Source organism: Pteropus alecto, unplaced genomic scaffold (assembly GCF_000325575.1).
Source record: "Pteropus alecto unplaced genomic scaffold, ASM32557v1 scaffold210, whole genome shotgun sequence".
Taxonomy (NCBI): Eukaryota; Metazoa; Chordata; class Mammalia; order Chiroptera; family Pteropodidae; genus Pteropus; species Pteropus alecto.
The window spans coordinates 3,910,512-3,932,927 of NW_006431288.1; the positions used below are offsets into that span (position 1 = coordinate 3,910,512).

The 22,416-nt window shown below is 35.8% G+C and overlaps 1 protein-coding gene across 1 annotated transcript in view; it reads left to right on the forward strand.

The window, feature by feature from the left end:
* JAM3 (junctional adhesion molecule 3) overlaps positions 1 to 22,416 on the forward strand; it is a 61,872-nt gene that overhangs the window by 27,206 nt on the left and 12,250 nt on the right. The gene's annotated exons all lie outside the window — the stretch shown is intronic.

Sequence of the window (22,416 nt, forward strand, 5' to 3'; positions counted from 1 at the left end):
ATTGTACATATCCACCACTACCAAAAGTTTTCCTGTGCCCCATTGTAATCCTTCCCTTCTGCCCCTTCATCCACATCCACCCCATCCTGCCCTATCCCCTGGCAGCCACTTACCTATTTTCTGTCATTACATGCTTGTTTGGATTTCATAGAATTTTATATAAATGGGCTCTTTTTATGTCTGGCTTCTTTCGCTCAGCATAATTATTTTGATATTCATCCATGTTGCAGCGTGCATCAGTAATTATTTCCTGTTATTGTGAATAGTAGTATGTCATTGTATGGAAATATCAGTTTATCTGTTCACTCACTATTCCTGGTTATTTGGGTTGTTTCCAGTTTTCAGTTATTACAAGTGAAGTTTTTGTGAATATTCATGTACACATGATTTCATTCTCTTTTGTAAGTATTCTAACATACAATTGCTGAGTCAAATGATAGGTATATGTTTAAATTTTTAAGAAACCGCCAAACTGTTTTCCAAAGTGGTTTTCAGATTCTCACTGGCTGTGAAATCCAGTTTTTTATATACTCATCAGCACTTGATCTGGTCAGTCTTTTTAATTTTAGCTATTCTAATAGGTTTATAGTGGTATCTTATTGTTTTAACTCACATTTCACTAATGGCTAATGATGAGCATCTTGTGTTTATTTGCATTCCATCAAGTCTCTATTGTGGTTACTCAACTGCCATTTTAGAGTGAAAGTACCCATAAAGGATACGTAAAAGAATGGGTGTGGCCGTATTCCTGTGAAACTTTATTTACCAAAACAAAAACAGCCACAAAAAAAACCAGGGAGCAGGATGTATACGGCCTTTGGATTGTAGTTTGCTTACTCCTGACATATATGAAAAAGATAGACTTCTTTCCAATCTGGATGCTTATTAAAATATCTTTTTTCATGCCTGACTGCATGGGCTAAAACCTCCAATACAGTGTTGACTAGAAATGGTGAGTACAAATATCCTTGTCATGTTCCTGCTCTTAGGAGAGAAGCATTCATTCTTTCATCATTAATTATAATTGTATTTGTAGGTTTACCATGGTACTGTTTACCAAGATTCACAAATTCCCTCTATTCTTAATTTTACCTTTAATTGAACCAGCTTTTGGTTTATTGATTTTCTTTCTTTCTTTTTTTTTGTTGATTGTCTCGCTCAGGAAGTTTCTTTCTTTTCTAATTTTTTTTTTTTTTAATCAGGATTGGATGTTGGATTTTGTCAAGTGATTTTATGCGTTTATTGAGAATGCCGTATAGTTTTTCTTTTTTAGTTTGTTAGTATGATGAATTACATTGATTGGTTTTCAGATGTTAAGCCAACCTTGTATTCCTGGGATGACCCTCCATTGGTTTTTTTAAAATATATTTTTTGGATTTGATTAGCTAATCTTTTATTTGGAAATTTTGCACCTATGTTGATGAGATATATTGTTCTGTAGTTTTGTTTTCTCGTAATGTCTTTGTCTGGTTTGGATATTAGGGTAATGCTATCCTCATAGAATGAATAAGTTGAGAAATGTTTCCTTCTCTTCACATTTCTGGAAGCGTTTGTTCAAAATTGATAAGATTTTTTCTTTAAAGGTTTGGTAGAATTCCCTGGTGAAATGCTTTGGGCCTGGAGTTTTCTTTGTGTGGGGGCTTTTATCTACATTTTTTTTTAATAGACAGAAAGATATTCAGGTTACTTCTTCTTGAGTAATCTTTGGTAGTTTGCGTCTTTCAAGGAATTATTTCCTCTAAGATGTCAAATTTATAAGCATAAATGTACTTATAATATTGCCTCAATGTTCTGTTAATATCTGTACAATTGCAGCGATGCCACCTCTCTGATTCCTGATATTGTCAATTTGTGTTTTCTCTGTTTTTCCTGATCAGTCTAGGGTAGAGGTTTAATTTTATTGATCTTTTCACAGAACCAGCTTTCAGTTTTATTGATTTTTTCCTATTTTTCTATAATCTGTTTCATGATTTCTGCTTTGATCTTTTTTATTCCCTTTATTTTGCTTACTTTAGGTACTTGTTTCCCTTTCCACTTTCATAATGTAGAAGCTGAGACCTTTATGTGAGACCTTTACTCTTTTCTAATATAGACTTTTAGTGCTATAAAAATCACTGTGATTACTGTTTTAGTGGTTTACTACAATTTTGACATGTCATTTTGACATTTCATTTTTATTCAGTTCAAAATACTTTTTAATTTCTCTCTTGATTTCTTTGCTTTATGGATTATAGAAAAGTATGTTATTTAGTTTCCAAATATTAGAGATTTTTCAGATATCTTTCTGCTATTGATTTTTAGCGTAGTGGTTAGGTATTTTGTTGAATGACCCTTAATCTGAGTTTGTCTCATGTTTTCTCTTGATTAGACTTAGATGATACGTAATATCATCATGATATGTTACTGATAATTTTACCTTGATCTCTAGGTGTAGGTGGTGTCATCTGTATTGTAAAGTTACTATTTTTCCATTTTTGAACTCTATTTGTTAGAAGTCCAACCTATATTCAAGGGGAGAGGAATTAGACTTCACCTCCTGGAGAGAAGAATATCAAATATTTTTAGATGTGTGATGAAACCACCACAATAACTAGTAAATATCTGGAGGGAATCAGATATTTCCAAATATTCTGTTTGTCCTTAAAAATTTTCTTCTGATTTTGGCACTCATCAGTGGATCTTGCCTGTGGCAATTATTATTCTGGTGTTCTAAAGGTGATTTTGTATTTCCTTCATTTTTCCTACATTTACTAATTGAAATTATTCCATAAAGAAAATTTATTCTCTTTCTCCCATTTATTTGCTTACTCATTCACTTATTTACAGCATTATGGACTCACAGGATTTTATTTTATTTTTTGCGTTACAATCCAGTACTATTATAATTTCTTTTTTGCTCAGATCTTCCAGCTTTAGCCACCGGAAGCTCTTTTAGTGTGCCTTCTGGTCCTTTTGATATTTTGGTTGCTGTTTGTTTGTTTTAGTATTTTCTCACTTTCTGGTACTACAAGATGTTCCAGGCTCATCTTATAGTTTCCCTGCTCTAGCCCTGTAACCAACATTTTCTCTGAGGAGCCCTAGTTCCCTTTACTAGAAATTAGTACTTAGAAACCAGGATTTGAGCACTGAATAGGCTTGTACATCTGGGCTCTCCCAGTAGACAGGGTTAGGAGATATATGTATTTATACTAACCTATGTATATACATATGTCATTTATTTCTCTATTTGTATATATATTAAAATTAACATTAGTTTTTACTGGTATCTTTGACTAATCCAGCAGTATAGAGTTATTTCTAGCTTTTCCTTCTTGCATATTTATAACTTTTTTCTTTGACAGTGAGAAACTTGGCTCTCATTATCAATGGCATATTTATAGTTTCTGTTTGTTCAACCCTGTAATACATATGAAGTATTTTCAGTTCTAACCCATACCGCTGTGAGAAACAAATTTATCAACTAGAGCAGTGTTAGTGTTTATAATATCCAGTCAAAACACTGTTTTCTAAAGTTATTTATGTCAACTTCTTTTTTCCCCACCCCTTGAAGTGAGGTTTTGTTATTTGTAATACAGTTAATTTCATTTGTCAGAGTCTGCATTTCATCTGGGTTCCCTGGATATCCTGGATGATATATTTTCATTTTCATACAGTAAAGTTAACTCTTTGTGCTGTACAGTTTTAAAGGGTTTGATGAATGCTTAATCATTTATTCACTATCACAGTACCATACCCTAATAGTTCCAAAATGCAGCCCCTTTGCAGTCAACTCTAACTTACTGCTTTTTAAAAATAAAGTTATTTATTAAAATGTTATTTCATAGATCTTTGTAGTATATTTTGTTATTAAAATATTTTTTTGCTAAAATAAATTTCAGAGTAGCTTTTGACATGAAAAATTTTGTAGATTTGCCAAGGGCTGGAGTTCATTAAGTTTTGTTAGGTTGAAATCAGCAGTAGAGAGATCAAGCTAAGAAGATGATTTCTTTGTTTTCTTTTTGTCCTAGAATGATAAAAAGTCTTTGAAGTGGCAACCAGAGAATACTTTCCCCTCCAAATAGGTATCTCTAGTTTTCCAAACCATAGTAGAACAGTTGTATATCAGTGAATGGTAGTTAACCAATTTTTTTTTAAAGTCTCTTGATGATAACTGTCCAAAGCCTGCCACTATTAATTTTTCAAAAATCTCTTGCACTGTAATGACATAGTCTAGCTGACTGTTATATCTGTATTCCATTTTCTTTTTTATCTCTTTTTATACACTTTGCACTCTCTCCCTTTTCTTATGTTCATTTATATGTGTATTTATTCAGTAAACTATATATATGTAGTCCTGACTGTGCCTGTGTCAGTAACCTCCAGATATCACTCTTATATTGGCCTGTTTTTTTTTCTGTCTCCTTAGAATGAGTTTTAATATAAAATTAAAATGTTTATTTTTTGTCATTAGTTTAATTTCTTGCATATATATTCTGTTCTGAATTAAATATATAAGTGGATTGAATATTTGTTGAGATAAGAAAAAGCAAATTAAATTGTTTTTATGTGATTCGTTTAGTCTATATATCAGTCAGTGGTCATCAGTAGAAAAAGGTTTTCCTACCTCTGTATGAGGGAGGAAATACTGGTCATTTATAATCTATTCTTTTACCTCAGGTGGGACTGTAGTAAAAGTAATGTGAACATAAGAGGATTGAAATTTTTGTAAAGACTAACCCTCCACTTTCCTTACTCTCCAACATCTCAGTCCCCATGGGAACATTGCATAGCATTTTAAAAAAACATGTTAAAGCTAAAACCCATGCGTCGTCGTAGCTTGAATATGTTTCCTCTTGTTGATATGTCAGTGGAATAAAACAAATAATTAGTCCCTGTCTTCTATACAGCGGTTCTTGGAAGGTAAAATTGCCTTACATGTTCAAGCCTAGAACCCCTGAGGTTCTAGGTTTAGATTCTAAAGTAGAGTGAACCATGTGCTCTGCCCTGCACCATCATAGCTAAAGCTGTTTCCATGCATATCTGAAGGATACCAAGAACAGAGTGGGCTCTGGAGAGTACATGCTGGAAGGGATTACTGCAGTGTCTACAGTTGAAATGCAGATGAAATTTTGAATTATTTCTCTGTAACATATGAGAGCACACTGTCTCTCTGAGTTCTCTAATACGGGAATCTGTAATCACATGCAAAATTGTGTTGCAGAACTGGGCTCGCACAGAGAGTAGCTTCATGCTAAGGTCTTATGCTCAGGGCAAGTGTTAGGGATAATTTATTTCCAGATGAGATATTTTACAGAACAAGAAAATGTCTTGACATGTGTTCTGTGTTTAGTCATACGTATTTATTATGCCTCAGTACCTCTAAGATGAGTCTCATTGCAGCAAATGGAGAATTTTATGTGTTCATCTGTGCTTTAGAGCCAAGAATATTTTATAATTGGTCAAATTGGCCTGCAATTAGAGAAGGTGATAGTGTCAAGTTCATGCAAAGATGATGACCCCCTCTCCACCAAGCCTTTGTATAAATCTATTTACTTCGCTGCAGGGGAACACTGAACACTTTGATTTACACTGCATAAATTCTTTACGAACTATTGAAAAATTTGATAAATTATTGCATTATTATGATAGAAGTGGTGCCATTACTTTGGGTGATTCTTTCCCTTTCCCCTCTGCCTTTCCCCTACCTGTTCCCCCCACCTCTATATTCTTTACTCCCCTTCCCCCACTTTCACCCTTCCTTCCTGTCTTCTTTCTTCTTCTTTTCCCCAACCACAAGTTTAGGATATTTTATCTAGATTTTTACTTGGTGATTTGATGCTGAAAGGGCACGTAGGACCTAGCCCTCTTCCTTTTCTCCTTTTGGTATTCTTCTATTGCTTTCATTAATACAACAGTAATTTCTTTCCCATGTTTATCCTTGACTTTCTACTTAACCTGTATAAACCTATCTATTAGAGATGGCAGTGGGGCTGGGAAGAAGTCCTTCGAGGGCAGTTATTTCTTCAAACACTTCCATGTAAGGTGATTAGGTGGAGTTTCACTCTGGTGTTATCTGACTTGGTTAGTCGTACTTGTGGTCAAGAAATCCCTGATGGCATTAGTTTGGAGATATAACTAGAAACAAGAGTACATCCAATAGCATCTCATTTGATGTCTTCCTGCTAGCTTAACATTGGAGTATGACATCATATTACTCTAATTCTACATTTAGAGTTGCCACTGAAAGTTCTTTATGGAACATATGTGCAATGAAATTACATAGATTTCCCTCTAAATTTGAGATTCAAAACAAGAAATGTCATTGCCATAGTATTAGTCAGTGTTCTCCAGAGAAACAGAACCAATAAGATGAATAAAATAAAATAGAATTTATTTAATTAAGGCATATATGGCTTATAGGTATAAAGAGATTTATTTTAAAAAAACTGGCTCATGTGATATGGAGGCTAGGCTGGCCGGTGGGCTGGAGACTCAAGAGAGCTGAAGGTGCAGACAGGTCTGTCTGTAGTCTGCTGGAGAAAGTCCCTTACTCAGGGAGGCTGATCTTTTTTATTTATTCATGCTTTTTAACTGATTGGATAAGGCCTGTCCACATTATGGAAGGCAATGTGCTTACTCAGAGTTTGCCAATTTAAATGTTAATCTCAACCAAAACTACCTTTCAAGTTGACAAATAAACCAGATTTATTTGGAATTTCATGATATTTGTTTGGGTCTTTTTACCTTTATTTTTAATGGTCTCTATATAATCACTTAGTTTAGCCTAAGTAACAAAGGGCAAGCTTTACCCAGGGCTTCAGCTGGTTATGTTATTGTCAGTATACATATTTAATTGATTTATGATGTATTCTTTGCTGTGTGCATGGGTGAATAGGTCTGCAAAATACTCCCCCTTGCTCTTAATTTTCTTAAAAAATGGTTAAAGAATTGAGACATTGTTGAAAAGATGCTATTTTATGGGATATTTTTTTCTCTAAGATGGATTCTGCTAAGCAAGGCCACAGAAGTGGTCTGGAAGAATAAACATGTAAATATTCTCACTGGAAAGCCTGACTAGCCATTTTATATTTAGACATGAGCCCCAGTAGGCCAGTGAGGTCCCGCAGTGATGCATGCTGACGTGCAACCACGCTGTTATAGTCCTGGTCCAGGAAAAGTTTCTTTTGAGCAGGAGGCAAACTGGACAGAGGCTAAAATAGCTCTTAAGAGAGCCAGGCATATGTAAACTAGTTCTTAAGGAGCAACACATCTGACTTAAAGTGAAAACATTTTCTAAAAGAACTTCTTTTCCCTCTTGGTTTATAGTAATGAATAGAAACCTAAATAAATTTAATTTTTCACGGAGAGCTCAGACGACCATTGATTTTTCTCTCTTAGCTGTCTCTCCAGTTAAATAATAATGGCCATTGTTAAAGAGAGAAAGAAGCCCCCTTCTCTCCGAGTATCTCATTCATGAGCCAGCAAGCCTTGTTTTGCTGTTTGTATTTTTTTTTCACTATTATAATTAAATTTATCATACTAATGGCACTAATATAACTGGAGGTGCTCATGGTGACATTGCACAAGATTTCCTGCCTTCTAGCTTCTGTCCAAAGAGCAATATCTACCTGCTTGTACTTTCCCCAGTTCTGGGGGAAATCCACTATAGGCCATTTACCCAAATAAAGCTTTTAATGTTAAAAAAAAAAAATTGAGATATTTGAGTTTCCCTTTGAAGTGGAAAAAAGTGTCAGGTGTCCCATCCTGCCTCCCCCTCACCCCCACCCCAGCCAAATAAATCCTACAGCCAAGGCGTTCCCGTTGCCTTTGAAATTTTGAAATAAATATTGCAAGAAACGACATCAGGTGTTCATGTTGAGCAGTGGTACAGAGTGGCCCCAGAACCTGCCAGGCAAGTGGCTCTGTGTCTGGACAGTTTGAGATGTCGTGAGAACGTGAGGGCTTGTTGTCACAGTTGATCATGGCCCTGGACAACTTGCTGGACAAATTGCAGATTGGTTTTGTTTTCACAAGAGGAAAAGACAGGGAGTTTTCATGTTTAAACCTTGATCTATCTAGATATGAGTTGAATGGTCAGCTTTGGACTTTTAGTTTTTCGTGAGCTGTGCGTCAAGATGCTTGCCACCAGTGTGTTAAGGCTAAGGCTCTTACAAGAAAATATCAAAATAAGCCAGCCTGTGCCGAATCAGGGAGTTTGTGGCTGAGACTAGCAGTACCTCGGCATCTGTTATGGCTTAAATGTAGTTTTTATTATCATATTTTATGTTATTTCTTTAATTCAGAATAGTAAAGGAAAGCAGGCATCATCTTCTTGCCCATCATAGAGCTGTGCTTCTGTGGATACAACAATAGATTTGAGATTTGGCCCTGACACAATGAATGATTTAGAAGGGTTCTCCAAATGGGGCTGCACATGAGTATCACCTGGGAGGCTTGGGGCAAAAAATACTGATCCAGGCCTTTCCCACCCAGCCCATTGAATTAGAATTTGGGGTATGTGCGCTCTAGGGGCTGCGGAGGTGGGTTAGGAAATGGTATTTCAAACAACTTGTCTGATATCAGATCCCCAGATGCTGGCAGAATTTCTGAAAGGTCTCATAACTGGAATAGAAACTGCAGTTGTTGTCCACAGCTGCTAAAATTGTTCCAGTTCGCAAAAGGGAAAGGGCAAACAAAGAACACAGAAGTTCCAGAGACTAGTCTGAGGAGCTTACAGGAACTAGGAAGGCCATTGGGAGCCTCAGCATTTCCTCTCCTGCCTTATCTTTCCCATCTGCCTGCTCCTTCCACTCCCCCTTAACTCAGTTCCCCATCTTCCCTGGAAGGAAGAGATGGCTGTGTCGAAGATGCTGTGCCATCTGGTTATCATTCCAAAGGCTTTTTTAAAAGGGCATGTCCCTTGCAAACTCATCTAAGAAAAGGTTTCAGAAGAACAATGGAATATAAGTTTAGGCCTCAGGTTCTGAGTCATGTTTCCCTTTTAGTTCCAGATCCTTTTTACACCTATTTGTCACTGTCTCTTTTAGTTTTCGACAGTTTTTAATAATATGTTTCTTATAAGAAAGATTATGAATAGAGCAGGGAAGGAGGGACTGAGAGTCAGAACTTCTGGTTTTTACTTTGTGTTTACAGACATTAACCTCTCTAGGACCTGATCCCCTAACTGGGAAATGAGTATAATCATTCTTACCTGCCTTGATGGAGTGCCGGGAGGCTTAGGTAGTGTTCAGAATGTGCTGTGAGACATCCCAACAGTATTTAGGAACATGTACAGTTCTTTAAATTCCTAGCAGCACTATGTACGTACCCTTTAGTTCCCTCCTGCTTTATTAATTATCAGTATCTTGGCGGGAGGAAGTAAAGCGCCTGCTTTGTTCTTCTCTTCTGTACCTTAGGCATCTATCCTGTAGGCTGAGTTGACAGTCCTGTTCAGACAAAAGTACCTTAACAGGTTCAGTTCTCCTTTTTAGCGGATTTGTGAACTCAACCACAAGCAGCAGCTTACCATCACATGTGCTACATATCAGAATCATACGCTCTGTGTGTAGCAGAGCCTCCCTTATGCCTGTCTGCTCTTCTTCCTCTGAACACTGCTGATCAGCTTTTTATACGTGAACTCTTAAACTCCACATGACATCCCTTCCCCAGTCTACGCTCACCTTCTCCGGAAAAGCATATGCTTTCCTTTTAGATCAATGTCCAAAAGGGGTGGGATACTTTTAATTCTTGAGCCCAGTTGCTTAACCAAATGATACTGGAACTTAGAAATTGACCACAAGGTCTACTGGCTCTCTGCTCTGTGTTTGCCTGCTTGGGCGCCCTAACCAAATGAGGCAAAGGCTGATTGATGTCAAAGGCGGTGACTCATATGCAGATGAATGATCACAGTGTGCTCCATTCTTACCATCATCTCTTTTTGTTCCCCGCCCCCCAAGCCTGTGCTGCAGTGCTCTGCAGGTTCCTTTGTATGCATGACTTTGTCATCCGTTTCTGTGCACAGAGAGGGAACCTCCTTACTGGGAAGGGCCTGTGCTCTTCACTTCAGGGCATTCCCTGTTTCTGCATCCTAAGGCAGGATTCCCATCTGGGTTACTTCTCCACAGTGGTGCCTCATTCCTTAGGTTCTATCTTCATGTAGTTTGAACAGATACTGGGAAAGGGGCACTTTGCTGGATTGCTCTAGGACTGTGTGATAGAGATGATTTAGGAAATTTGTGACAGAGCTATGACAGCAGAGTCAGTTTCTTGATTAGGCTTTCTGTATAGAAAACTTTTGTCAGACACCACTATTTATGGTATAGGGCATGTGTTTAGAAATAAATCTGTCTCGTGTAACCTTTTGAATCTTGGTTTTGACTTTTCCTCCCTAAGTCCTGCTGATTATACTTAGCTGTTGGGCCTTAAGGTTATCAGTAATTTCTCTCTCTAATAATGTGATATGGTTAGCATCAATATGTTGGGAATAACTTGGCCCTGATGCATTGTAGAATAGTCTAGCCTTTGGACCATTATTTAGCATTTGGGAAATTAGTGATTAGATTGTAGAGGAAAGAAGAATTCTCAAACTTCTTTTTATCATCTCTTGCCACATTTCTTGTCAAGCATACGCACGTGTAAACCAACCAAATGTTAATTAGTTTCCTTCCTGGAGTCACAGGAGAAAGAAGGAATTGTAGACAGTGTAATGGAAAGAGTATTGGGCCAAGTCTGAGAACACAGCTTGAGTACTAGCTTTATCACTTAGCTGTGGATTAAAGGCAAGTCACTTAGCCATTTCTTTCCTAAATTGGAAGTGATACCACTTGCCCTTAACTATCTTGAAGGGTATCCTAAGGAATGAATTGGAATCATCTTCACTTCTTTTTCTACCCCTGGAACTGATACTCTGATAGCCTGGGTTTCATAAATAAGAAATAACACCATTGTAGTAAGCCATTTCAAAGCTTGATGCCTCTGGAAATATAAAATTAGTTTAGTATTTTTCAAATAAGTAGGGCCAATGGAGAATGGAGCGACAACTTCTATTTGTAGAATAACACTAAGAAAGGCATAGAGAGGTAAAACAGGAAAAGAGTAATGAGAGGCTGGCCTGTAGTTAGCTGGCCTTCCCATCATTTTGTGTGCCCTCTCAGAGCTCCTTGCTCTTCTTCTCTGCCCTGATGTTTGGATGATATGGCTGTTATGTTGGGTATGAGGTACCTCCAGGCAGAAAGTACATATTGACTTTCACAGTTAACCAAGAAGTGGTATTTTTTGCTTGTGGAAATTATCAGAGCCTTTTGGGTGTCGTTTATAGAAAAAAAAGAAAGGAAAAAAAAAGAAGCTTCCTGCCTAGGTTTTAGTCTTCACTTGACACGGGGTTGGTATATTTTTATAATTATTATCAACTTGAGAACATACCAGCCTGAGGTCGAGTCTTCACCTTAAAATAGTTGGAAATGTCTTCTATTTGGTTTTATAAATCCTTTGTCATCTCTGCTCACCTGCAGAGATAGCCCTCCAGTGTCTACATTCTGAGAACTCATCCATTCCACAGCTGGGATTAAATACCATTGAATCAGAAGATCAACAGTCTTTGCTAGCTCTGAATTCAAGCATATTTTGATGCTCAACAATTTAGGATTTCTGGATTTGGTGTAAAGTCAGGAATCGATATTTTTATGTTTTCACTTATTTTTCTTTTTCTTGCTGCCTTTCTTGCCCTCCCTTTTTCCCTCTTTCTTTCATTCTTTCCGTTTTCTCTTTTAGCCTACCTCTATTTTGCCTGCCTTAGACTTCATATTGAATTTTCTTGGGATTCTCATTTGTATTATTCCACTCACGGTATTCAGGGATAATATATTTTCTGGCCTCAGGCCTACAACCATTAAATTTGAAACTTATTGTCCCTTGGGCCACTAGAAGGATATGAGTTCCTACATAACAAGTAAAATACAAATAATAACAATAATGATGGTAAATGATCCTCTTTAGATGTTGAATTTATTTATCTTTATTGGTGAAAGACAGGTAAAGAGTTTCTAATAATATTTTATAGTTGGGAAAAATGAGGGGTACAAAATCACACTGAAAGGCAGTAGGAGTATAGGGTCCAGATTTCTTGATAGCAGTTCAGAGCTTTGACATATGGACGGGCTTTGAAAATTGAATTATGAACAAAACACTGAATGTTTACTTCTGTCTTGGATTGGGTCACCTAGTTCTTCTGGGTTGAAAACATATTTGTAGTTCTGCTTGAAGCAATTAAGTTCTGGGAATTCATGGAAACCAAAAACGTCAGTTTTTTCAATTTACAGTGACAGCTACACTTTCAGAAGAGACATCGAAAGAACAAAGACAGTGAGTCTGACAGCCCTGGATTTGAATCCTGGCTCTTTGTCTAGCTGTGTCACACACTGTAGATTTCTGTCACGCCACTTGTATTGAAATCTTGTCTCTCTTCTTCCCTTATAATCAATAACACTTCCAAAAACTAATTGCATCTTAGGTATGACGGTTGAGAATTGGAGATGCAAAGATGAATAAGAATGGCTGAAATAAAATATGAAAAAGAGCAACAGTGCTGCTTGGAATGACATCAGCAAGAGGTAGTAGAATATGAAACTCCACAGTCTTGTTACATAGAAGCCCTGAACAAACAAACAAACAGGAGCTGAACCAACTTTATAAGAGCTCTGGAAAAACAGATGAAGGTTTATAGCAACCAAGCAAACACCCAAATCAAGAAAAAACAATCTTCAAAATGGTGGGAAAGTTTTATGACATTTATACTCACTTTGCCCCACCCTCTCGAGCACAGCCCTCCCCTACCCCCTGCCAAATTGGAGAGAGCAGAGCAAACCTCATTTGGAAATATTATATACATTCATTATAACCAGTCTGGGGATACCTGAAGGGACTGAAGTGAGGCACTTGTCTTTGTCTCACATAACTTCGAACACAGATGGGTAAAGCAGCAGCCTTGTTTGTAAAAGCTCCAAGGGAACTACAGACCCTCAATTGCCTGAAGATATTTCAGGTAGAAATATACAATAGGTCATCTAAGGCTTAGAAGAGAAGTGGTGGTGAGACTGAGAAATTAGGACATTCAAAAGCAGCCACATAATGTCTCAGTGTGATCTCTGCACAGGGGTGAAGGAGTGCCTCTGCACAGAGCCAGTCCGCAAAGACTTGGAAGTCTTTTTTTCTCTTCTTCTTTTCTTTCTTTCTTTTTTTTTTTTTTTTTGGTGTTCTGTTTGTTTTACCTCTTGGCGTTCAAGGAAATCTTTTATCAGAACAGGATATCTCTGTCAGAACACTGAGAAAGTCAAGTGGAATAGCTTAAACAACAAATTTATTTTTTCATGGTTCTGGGAGGGTAGAAGTATAAGATCAAGGTGTTGGCAGGTTTGGTTTCTTCTGATGCTTCTTTGCTATCAGACACCTTCTTGCTATGTCCTCACATGGTCTTTCCTCTGTGCATACATATCATTCTGTGTGTCCAAAATCTCCTGTTTTTATGAGAACACTAGTCAGATTGGATTAGGGCTCCTAATGGCCTCATTTTAACTTATGACCTGTTTAAGGGCCCTATTTCCACATATAGTCACATTCTGCGGTTGGGATTGGGGCTTCAATTTGAGTGTGTGTGTGTGTGTGTGTGTTGTGTGTGTGTGTGTGTGTGTGTGTGTGTGTGGGGGGGGCACAATTCAGCACATAAAAGAGCCTAAGAGACTTGTGAGACTGTCAAGCTGTTCAATGTATGCTTTATGGAAGTCCCAGGAGGAGAAGAAAAAGAGAGAGAAAGAGGCAGAAAGATTAGAAAACTTTCCCAATTTGATTTATGGCACGAATCTACAAATCCAAGAAGCTCAGTGAACTCTTTAGGATAAACCCAAGGTGACCCACCCAGAAACACATAATCAAACTGTCAAAAGCCAAAGACAAAGAGAGAATCTTGAAAGCAGCAAGAGAGAAGCGAATCATCACATACAAGGGATTCTCAATAAAATAATCAGCTAAAATTTCTCATTAGAAACATCAGAGGTCAGAAGACAGTGGGATGGTATATTTAACATATTGAAAGAAAAAAACTGTAAATGGAAAATTTCGTATTTAGCAAAACTAACCTTTAAAAATGATGGAGAAATTAAGACATTCTTAGATAAACAAAAGCTGAAGGGGTTCGTTACCAGTAGACCTGCTCTACAAAAGAAATGCTACAGGAACTTTTTTGGGTTGAAATGAAAGAACACTAGAAGTAACTCAAAGCTGTGTGAAGATATAAAGATCTTCAGTAGAGGTAATTACACAGACAAATGTAAAAGCTAGTCTTATTATAATTTTGGTTTGCAACTGTACTTTTTACTTACAGAATTTAAAAGACAAATGCATAAAAGTAACTATAAATTGTGTTATCGATAGGATAACCATTGTGTACAGATGTAATTTGTATCATCAGTAGCATAAGGGGTGGAGAGTAGAATTTTAGTACATAACAAGTTAAATTGGTATCAAATTTGTTATAATTTCAAGGTGTTATGATAATCCGCATGATAACCACAAAGAAAATATAGAGTATACACTAAAGGGAATGAGAAGGGAATCCAAATGTGTAACTACAAAAAAAAAAAAAAATATCAGAATGCAAAACAAGGCAATAATGGAGAAAATGAGGGACAAAAATATAATTCATACAGAGAACAAGGATCAAAAATTTAGTAGAAAGTTTTTCATCAGTTAATTACTTTATTTACGTGAAAATGGATTGAACTCTCCAGTCAAAAGACAGATATTGGCAAAACGGACAAAATCACATGATCCAACTCAAGCTATCTACAAGACACTTTATATCTAAACACAAATAGTGTGGGGAGGTGAAAAGATTTGAAAAGATACCCTGTGCAGATAGTAACCAATAGAGAGCTGAGGTAGCTGTATTAATAATAGACAGAATAGACTAAGTCAAAAACTGTTACAAGAGACAAAGAATGAATATATATTAATAAAAGGCAATTCACCAAGAATATATAACAGCTATAAACATAAGCATTAAACATCTGAGCTCCATAATATATGAAGCAAACATTGACAGGAATGAAGGGAGAAATAGTTTTACAATAATAATTGGAGATTTCAATGCCCCACCTTCAGTAATAGATAAACAAAGATAGAAGATTAATAAGGAAATATAAGACTTGAACAGCAACATGGATCAATTGGACCTAACAGACATATATAGAACACTATACTCAACAACGGCAGAATACATGTTTTTTTCCAAGTGCATTTGGAGCATTCTCTAGGATAGATCATATGTTAGGCCAAAAACAAGTCTTAATTTCAAAAGAGTTTAAACAATATAAAGTATCTTTTCTAATCACAGTGGAATGAAACTAAGAATATAACCGAAGGAAACTAGATAGTTCAGAAATATGTGGAAAATAATACAGTCTTAACCGATTGGTCAAGGAAATTAGAAAATATCTGGAGACATGAAGACAAAAACACAACATAACAAAACTATGGGATTCAACAAAAGCACTACTAAGAGCTAAAACACTTACATTTCATAAAAGAAAGATCTCAAATCAGTAACAACATTGCACCTTAAGGAACTGGAAAAAGACAAACTAAACCCAACACTAGCAGAAGGAAGGAAATAAAGATTAGAGCAGAGATTAATTTAAAAAAAATAGAAAAACAATAGAGAAAATCAAAACAAAAGTTGCATCTTTGAAAAGATCAACAAAATTGACAAACCTTTATATTGACTAAAAAAAAAAGACGAATTACTAAAATCAGAAAAGTGGAGGTATAACTACTGATTTTAAAGAAAGAAATAGAATTCTAAGAGAATGCTATGAAAAAGTGTACATCAGTAAATTAGATAACCTAGATGAAATGAACAAATTCCAAGAAACATACAATCTACCAAAACTTAATCATTAAGAAATAGAAAATCTGTTTATACTTATAACTAGTAAAGTGATTGCATCAGTAATCAAAAACAGAAAAGTTTGGACCGTATGACTTCCTGAGTGAATTCTACCAAACATTTAAAGAATTAACACCAATCCTCCTCAAACTCTTCCAAAAAATTGAAGAGGGGGGAGTAATTCCTAACTCATTCTATAGCATTACCCTGATACTAACAACAAATACACTACTAGAAAAGAAAACTACAGACCAACATTCCTTAATATTGATACAAAAATCTTCCAAAAAATACTAGCAAACTGAATTTTACCACATAGTTAAAGAATTATACACCATGAACAAATGGGATTTGTTCCCAGAATTCAGACGTGTTTTAACATATGAAAACCAATTAAGGTAACATACCGAATTAATAGAATGAAAGAAAAGAACCACATGATTATATCTCAATTGATACAGAAAAGACATTTGACAAAATCAACACCCTTTTATAATAAAAACACTCAGTAAACTAGAAGAGAATTTCCTCAACATGATAAGCACCATATATGAAAAACCCACAGCTATAGTCATGTGCTACATAACGACATTTTGGTCAACAATGGATCACATTTACCATGGTGGATCCATAAGATTATAATGGGCCGAAAAATTCCTGTTGCCTACTATATCGTAGCAGTCATAATGTCATAGCATAATGCGTTACTCAAGTGTTTGTGGTGATGCTGGTGTAAATAAACCTATCGTGTTGCCAGCCATATAACAGTATAACACTCATAATTATGTGTTATAATTACTTATTACTTGCTAATTATAATAAAGAAAAAGTACAGTATTTGCTGTACTATTTATTATTTTAAAGTGTATTCTTTCTACATATATAAGAAAAAGTTTGTTGTAAAATAGTATGCCATATTGTACGACCAGCAGCCTCATACATCTCGTGTTTACTTCGTCTCCTGATTGCAATATTTTCTCTTGATTTAATCTCTTTTTATTTTATAAATTTAGTGTAACTTAACTGTAAAATGTTTTTAAAGTCTACAGTAGTGTACAGTAATATCCTAGGATGTCATGTCACATTACTCACCACTCACTGACACCCAAAGCAACTTCTAGTCCTGTATGCTCCATTCATGGTAATGCCCTATACAGGTACCATTTTTTATCTTTTATACTGTAATTTTACTGTACCTTTCCAATTTTTAGATATGTTTAGATACACACATATTTACCACTGTGATACAAATGCCGACAATATTCAGTACAGTAACTTGCTATACAGGTTTGTAGCCTAGGGGCAATAGACTATACCATATAGCCTCGGAGTGTAGTAGGCCATACCATATAGGTTTGTGTAAGTGCACTCTGTGATGTTTGCATAATGATGAAATCGCCTAATACATTTCTCAGAACATATCCCCATTGTTAAGCTGTGTGTGGCTGTAATGCCATTATTAACAGTGAAAGACCGAAAAGTTTTCCCCTTAGGTTAGGAGCAAGACAAGGATATTCATGTTCAACACTAATATTCTACACAGTATTGGTATTTCTAACTAGAGCAGTTAGTCAACAAAAAAGAAGTAAAAGCTATCCCGATTGGAAAGGCAGAAGTAAAATTATCCCTATTCATAGATTACATGATCTTACATTTAGAAAACTAAAGATTACACCAAAAACAAAACAAACCCTAATAACAGGAAAACAGAAAACAAGACCAACATACAAAAATCAGTTGCATTTCTACACACTAACAATGAACAATCAGAAAATGAAATAAAACAATCTCATTTATAATAGCTTCAAAAGGAATAAAATACGTAGGAATGAATTTAATCAAGAAAATGAAAGGCTTGTACACTGAAAACTACAAAATAGTGCTGAAAGAAATTAAAGATAAATAAATGGAAGATATCCTATATTTATGGATTAGAAAATTTAATATTGGTAATATTGGTAATATTACCCAAAGCAGTCTATAGATTTAATGAATTCTCTATCAAAATCCCGATGATGTTCTTTTCAGAAATAGAAAAACTCATCCTAAAATTTATATGGAATCTCAAAGGACCCTAAATTCCCCTAATCATCTTGAAAAAGTTGGAGGATCCTCACTGATTACAAAAATTATTATTAAGCTACAGTAATCAAAATAGCGTGGTACTGGTATAAAGGCAGACATGGACCAATGGACAGAATACAGAGCCCAGAATTAAATAAACCCTTGTGTATATGCTCAGATAGGATTTGACAGTGGTACTAAAGACTATTGAATGAGGAAAGCACAGTCTTTTCAACAAATCATGCTAAGAAAAGTGGATATACACATTCTAAAAATGAAGTTGGGCTCTTACATTATATAGAAATTAACTTAAAATGGATCAAAGACCGAAATATAAGATCTAAAACTATAAAATTCATAGAAGAAAACAGGGGAAAATCTTCATGACTTTGGATTTGGATATGACACCAAAAGCACAGGCAACAAAAGAAAAAAACAAATACATTGGACTTCGTTAAAATTAAAATCTTTTGTACATCAAAGGACACTATTAAGGGAATGAAAATACAACTCACAGAGTGGGAGGAAATATTTGCAAAGCATATATAATATATATATGTGTGTGTGTGTATATATATATACACACATGAACACATACATACATACATATATATATAAGGGATTAATATCCAGAATATATAAAGAATTCTTACAACTCAATGACAAAAAAGTGAACTTAATTTAAAAAAGCAAAGAATTTGAGTAAACATTTCTCCAAAGAAGATATACAAATGGCCGATAAGCACATGTAAAGATGTGCAACATCACTCACTACCTTTAGGGAAATACAAATCAAAACCACATACATTAGGATGGCTATTACTAAAAAACAAAAGTCACAAATGTTGGTGAGGATGTGGGGCAATTGGAGACCTTGTTCATTGCTGATGGGATTGTAAAATGATTGCAGCCACTGTGGAAACGTTTGGCAGTTTCTCAAGAATTTACACAGAGAATTACTATGTGATCCAGGAATTAAATTCCTAGGTACATAACCAAAAGAGTTAAAAGCAGGGATCAGATACTTGTACACCATTGTTCATAGCAGCATTATTCACAGTAGACAAGAGGTAGAAACAACCCAATGTCCATCATCAGATGACTGGATAAACAAAATGTGTATACACACAGTGGAATATTATTCATCTTTAAAATGAATGAAATTCATATTACATGGATGTGCTTTGAAAACATTATGCTATGTGAAATAAGCTAGACATAAAAGGACAAATATTGTGTGATTCCACTTACATGAGGTACCTAGAATAGGCAAATTCATAGAGACAGAGTAGAGGTTACCAGAGGACTATGATTTGAAGGAAATGGGGTTATTGTTTAATGGGTATAGAGTTTCTGTTTGGGATGATGAGCAAAGTTGTGGAGATGGATGGTGATGTATTGTATAACATTGTGAATGTGCTGAATTCCACTGAATTGTACACTTAAAAGTGGTCAAGATGGTAAATTTTATGTTACATATACCAGAATAAAAAAATTTACATAGTGATGATGAAAATGCAGAAAAACTGGATCATGCATATAGATTATACATAGAAACAGTAAAAATACAAGGGGTGGAGCACCATCTCTCACATTCAATTGTAAACGTCTTACTGAGATAAAAATACCAATTTTGTAAAGAGAAAATTTTTACGTCACCCTGATTCTCTGATTTTCTCTATTCACTAATCTTTAGTAGGGTGAGAACAGCAGACTCTGTAGTTGCTGCTGATGTTTTCAGAGAGCCCAAAAGCAAAACCTCCAAATATTAATGTTCGGTGAAATGACAGAAACACATAGACCACTGCAAAATAATTTATGATCACATTAGTATTCTTATTGTATACTTTGATCATGAATGTAATTAAGCCAGCTGATAGTTTTAACTTACATATTCACTAAAAGAAGTTGGGAGAACTTATATAAATTTTTTTACATAAATTTAAAAAGTTGTTAAGTATACAATTTCTGGTATATTATAAATATTGACACTTTAAAATAAAGCTGTAACTTTACTTTTTTAGTGTATTCAGTGGATTCCAAATGACATAGTGATTGGATATTCACCATCATCACTTTAGAAATAGACAAGTGTTCTATGTTTCAATATTGAAATAATTATAGATTCACAGAAAGTTGCAAAGTTAGTACAGAGTGGTCCAGTAAACCCCTCTAAATAAAAAAAAACAAAAACAAAAAAAATAATTTAGAAAACTTTCCTGCAATGAATTTTTGATACAGCACAACTCTGGAAAACAGTTTGTCAGTTTCTTAAAAAAAACTAACCATGCAGCAACATACAGCTGAGCCTATGTGCTATTGGGCATTTATCCCAGAGAAAATGAAACATATTCATACAAAAACCTGTACACAAATGCTCGTAGCAGCTTTATCGATAATAGACTCAAACTAGAAACAACCCAGATATCTTTCAGTGAGTGAATGGTGAGAAGAGTTGGTACATACCATCCATGGAATGCTACTTAGCAATATAAAGAAATGAACTATTATTATACACGAGTTGGATGGACCTAAAGAGCATTCTGTGGGTGAAAAAAGTCAATCTCAAAAAATCACCTGCTGTATATTTTCATTTATATAACATTCTCTAAATGACAGAATTCTTTTGTAGTAGGATCTTGGGTTATTGGTGATGGGCAAGTAAGGTGTTGCAGGCACATCTTGTTTTATTGTGCTTCACAGATACTGTGTGTTTTATGAATTGAAGGCTACGGCAACCCTGTGTCGAGCAAGTCTGTGGATGCTACTGTATATGTTATGGTAATCTGTAATCAGTGGTTTCTGATGTTACTATTGTAATCATTTTGGGCCACCTCAAACCACACCCATATAGGATGACAAACTTAATCAATAAATGTGTGTGTTCTGACTGCTCCACCAACAGGCCCTTCCCATCTCTCTCCCTCTCCTTGGGCCTCCCTATTCCCTGAGAAACAGCAGTTTTGAAATAAGGCCAGTTAATAATCCTACAATGGCTTCTAAGTGTTCAAGTGAAAGGAAGAGTCACAGGTCTCTCACTTTAAATCAAAACCTAGAAGCGATTAAGCTTAGTGAGAAAGGCATATCGAAAACTGAGATAGGCCAAAAGCTAGGCCTCTTGTGCCAAACAGTGAACTAGGTTTTAAATGCAAAGGAGAAGTTCTTGAAGGAAGTTACTCCAGTGAACACACAAATGATAAGAAAGCAAAATAGCCTTACTGCTGACATAAAGTTTTAGTAGTCTGGTTAGAAGATGAACAAGCTATAACGTTCCCTTAAACCATAGCCTAATCCAGAATAAGGTCCTAACTTTTCAATTCTATGAAGGCTTAGTAAGGTGAAGGAGCTACAGAAAAAAAGTTTGAAGCTAGCGTAAGATTAAGGAAAGAAACCGTTTTTGTAACACAAAAGTACAAGGGGAAGCAGCAAGTGCTGTTATAGAAGCTGCAGCAAGTTACCCAGAAGATCTAGCTAAGCTAATTAATGAAGGTGGCTGCACTAAACAGATATTTAATGTAGACAAAACAGCCTTATATTGAAAGGACTTTCACAGCTAGAGAGGGAGAAGTCAATGCTGGCTTCAGAGCTTTTAAGGACAGGCTGATTCGTGTAAGGACTAACACAACTGGTGACTTTAAGTTGAAGCCAGTGCTCGTTTACCAATCCAAAAATCTTAGGACCCTTAAAAATTATGCTAAATCTACTCTGCCTGTGCTCTACGAATGGACAGCAATGCCTGGGTGCCATCACATTGTTTACGACATGATTTATTGAATGTTTTAAGCCTTCTGTTGAGACCTAGTGATCAGAAAATAAGGTTCTTTTCAAAATTTTACTGCTCATAGAGAGTGCACCTGGTCACCCAAGAACGCTGGCGGAGATGTACAGTGAGATGAATGTTGTTTCCATGCCTTTAACACAACAGCCTTTCTGCAGCCCAAAGATCAAGGACTAATTTCAACTTTCAAGTCTTATTTAAGAAATACATTTCATAAGGCTCTAGCTACCATAGATAATGATTTCTCTGATGGATCTGGGCAAAATAAATGGAAAACCTTCTAGAAAGGATTGATGATTCTAGATGCCATTAAGAACATTTGTGATTTCATGGTAAGAGGTCAAAATATCAACATTAACAGGAGTTTGGAAGAAGTTGACTTCAACGCTCATGGATTACTTTGAGGGGTTCAGGACTTCAGCGAAGGGAAGTAACTTCAGAAATAGAGAGAGCAAGAGAACTAGAATTAGAAATGGAGCCTGAAGATGTGGCTGCATTGCTGCACTTTCATGGTGGAACTTTAACGAATAAGGAAGGAGTTGCTTCCTAAGATGGGTGAGGAAAGTGGTTTCTTGAGATGGAATCTACTCCTAGTGAAGATGCTGTGAAGATTATTGAAGTGACAACAAGGGACTTAGAACATTACATAAACTTAGTT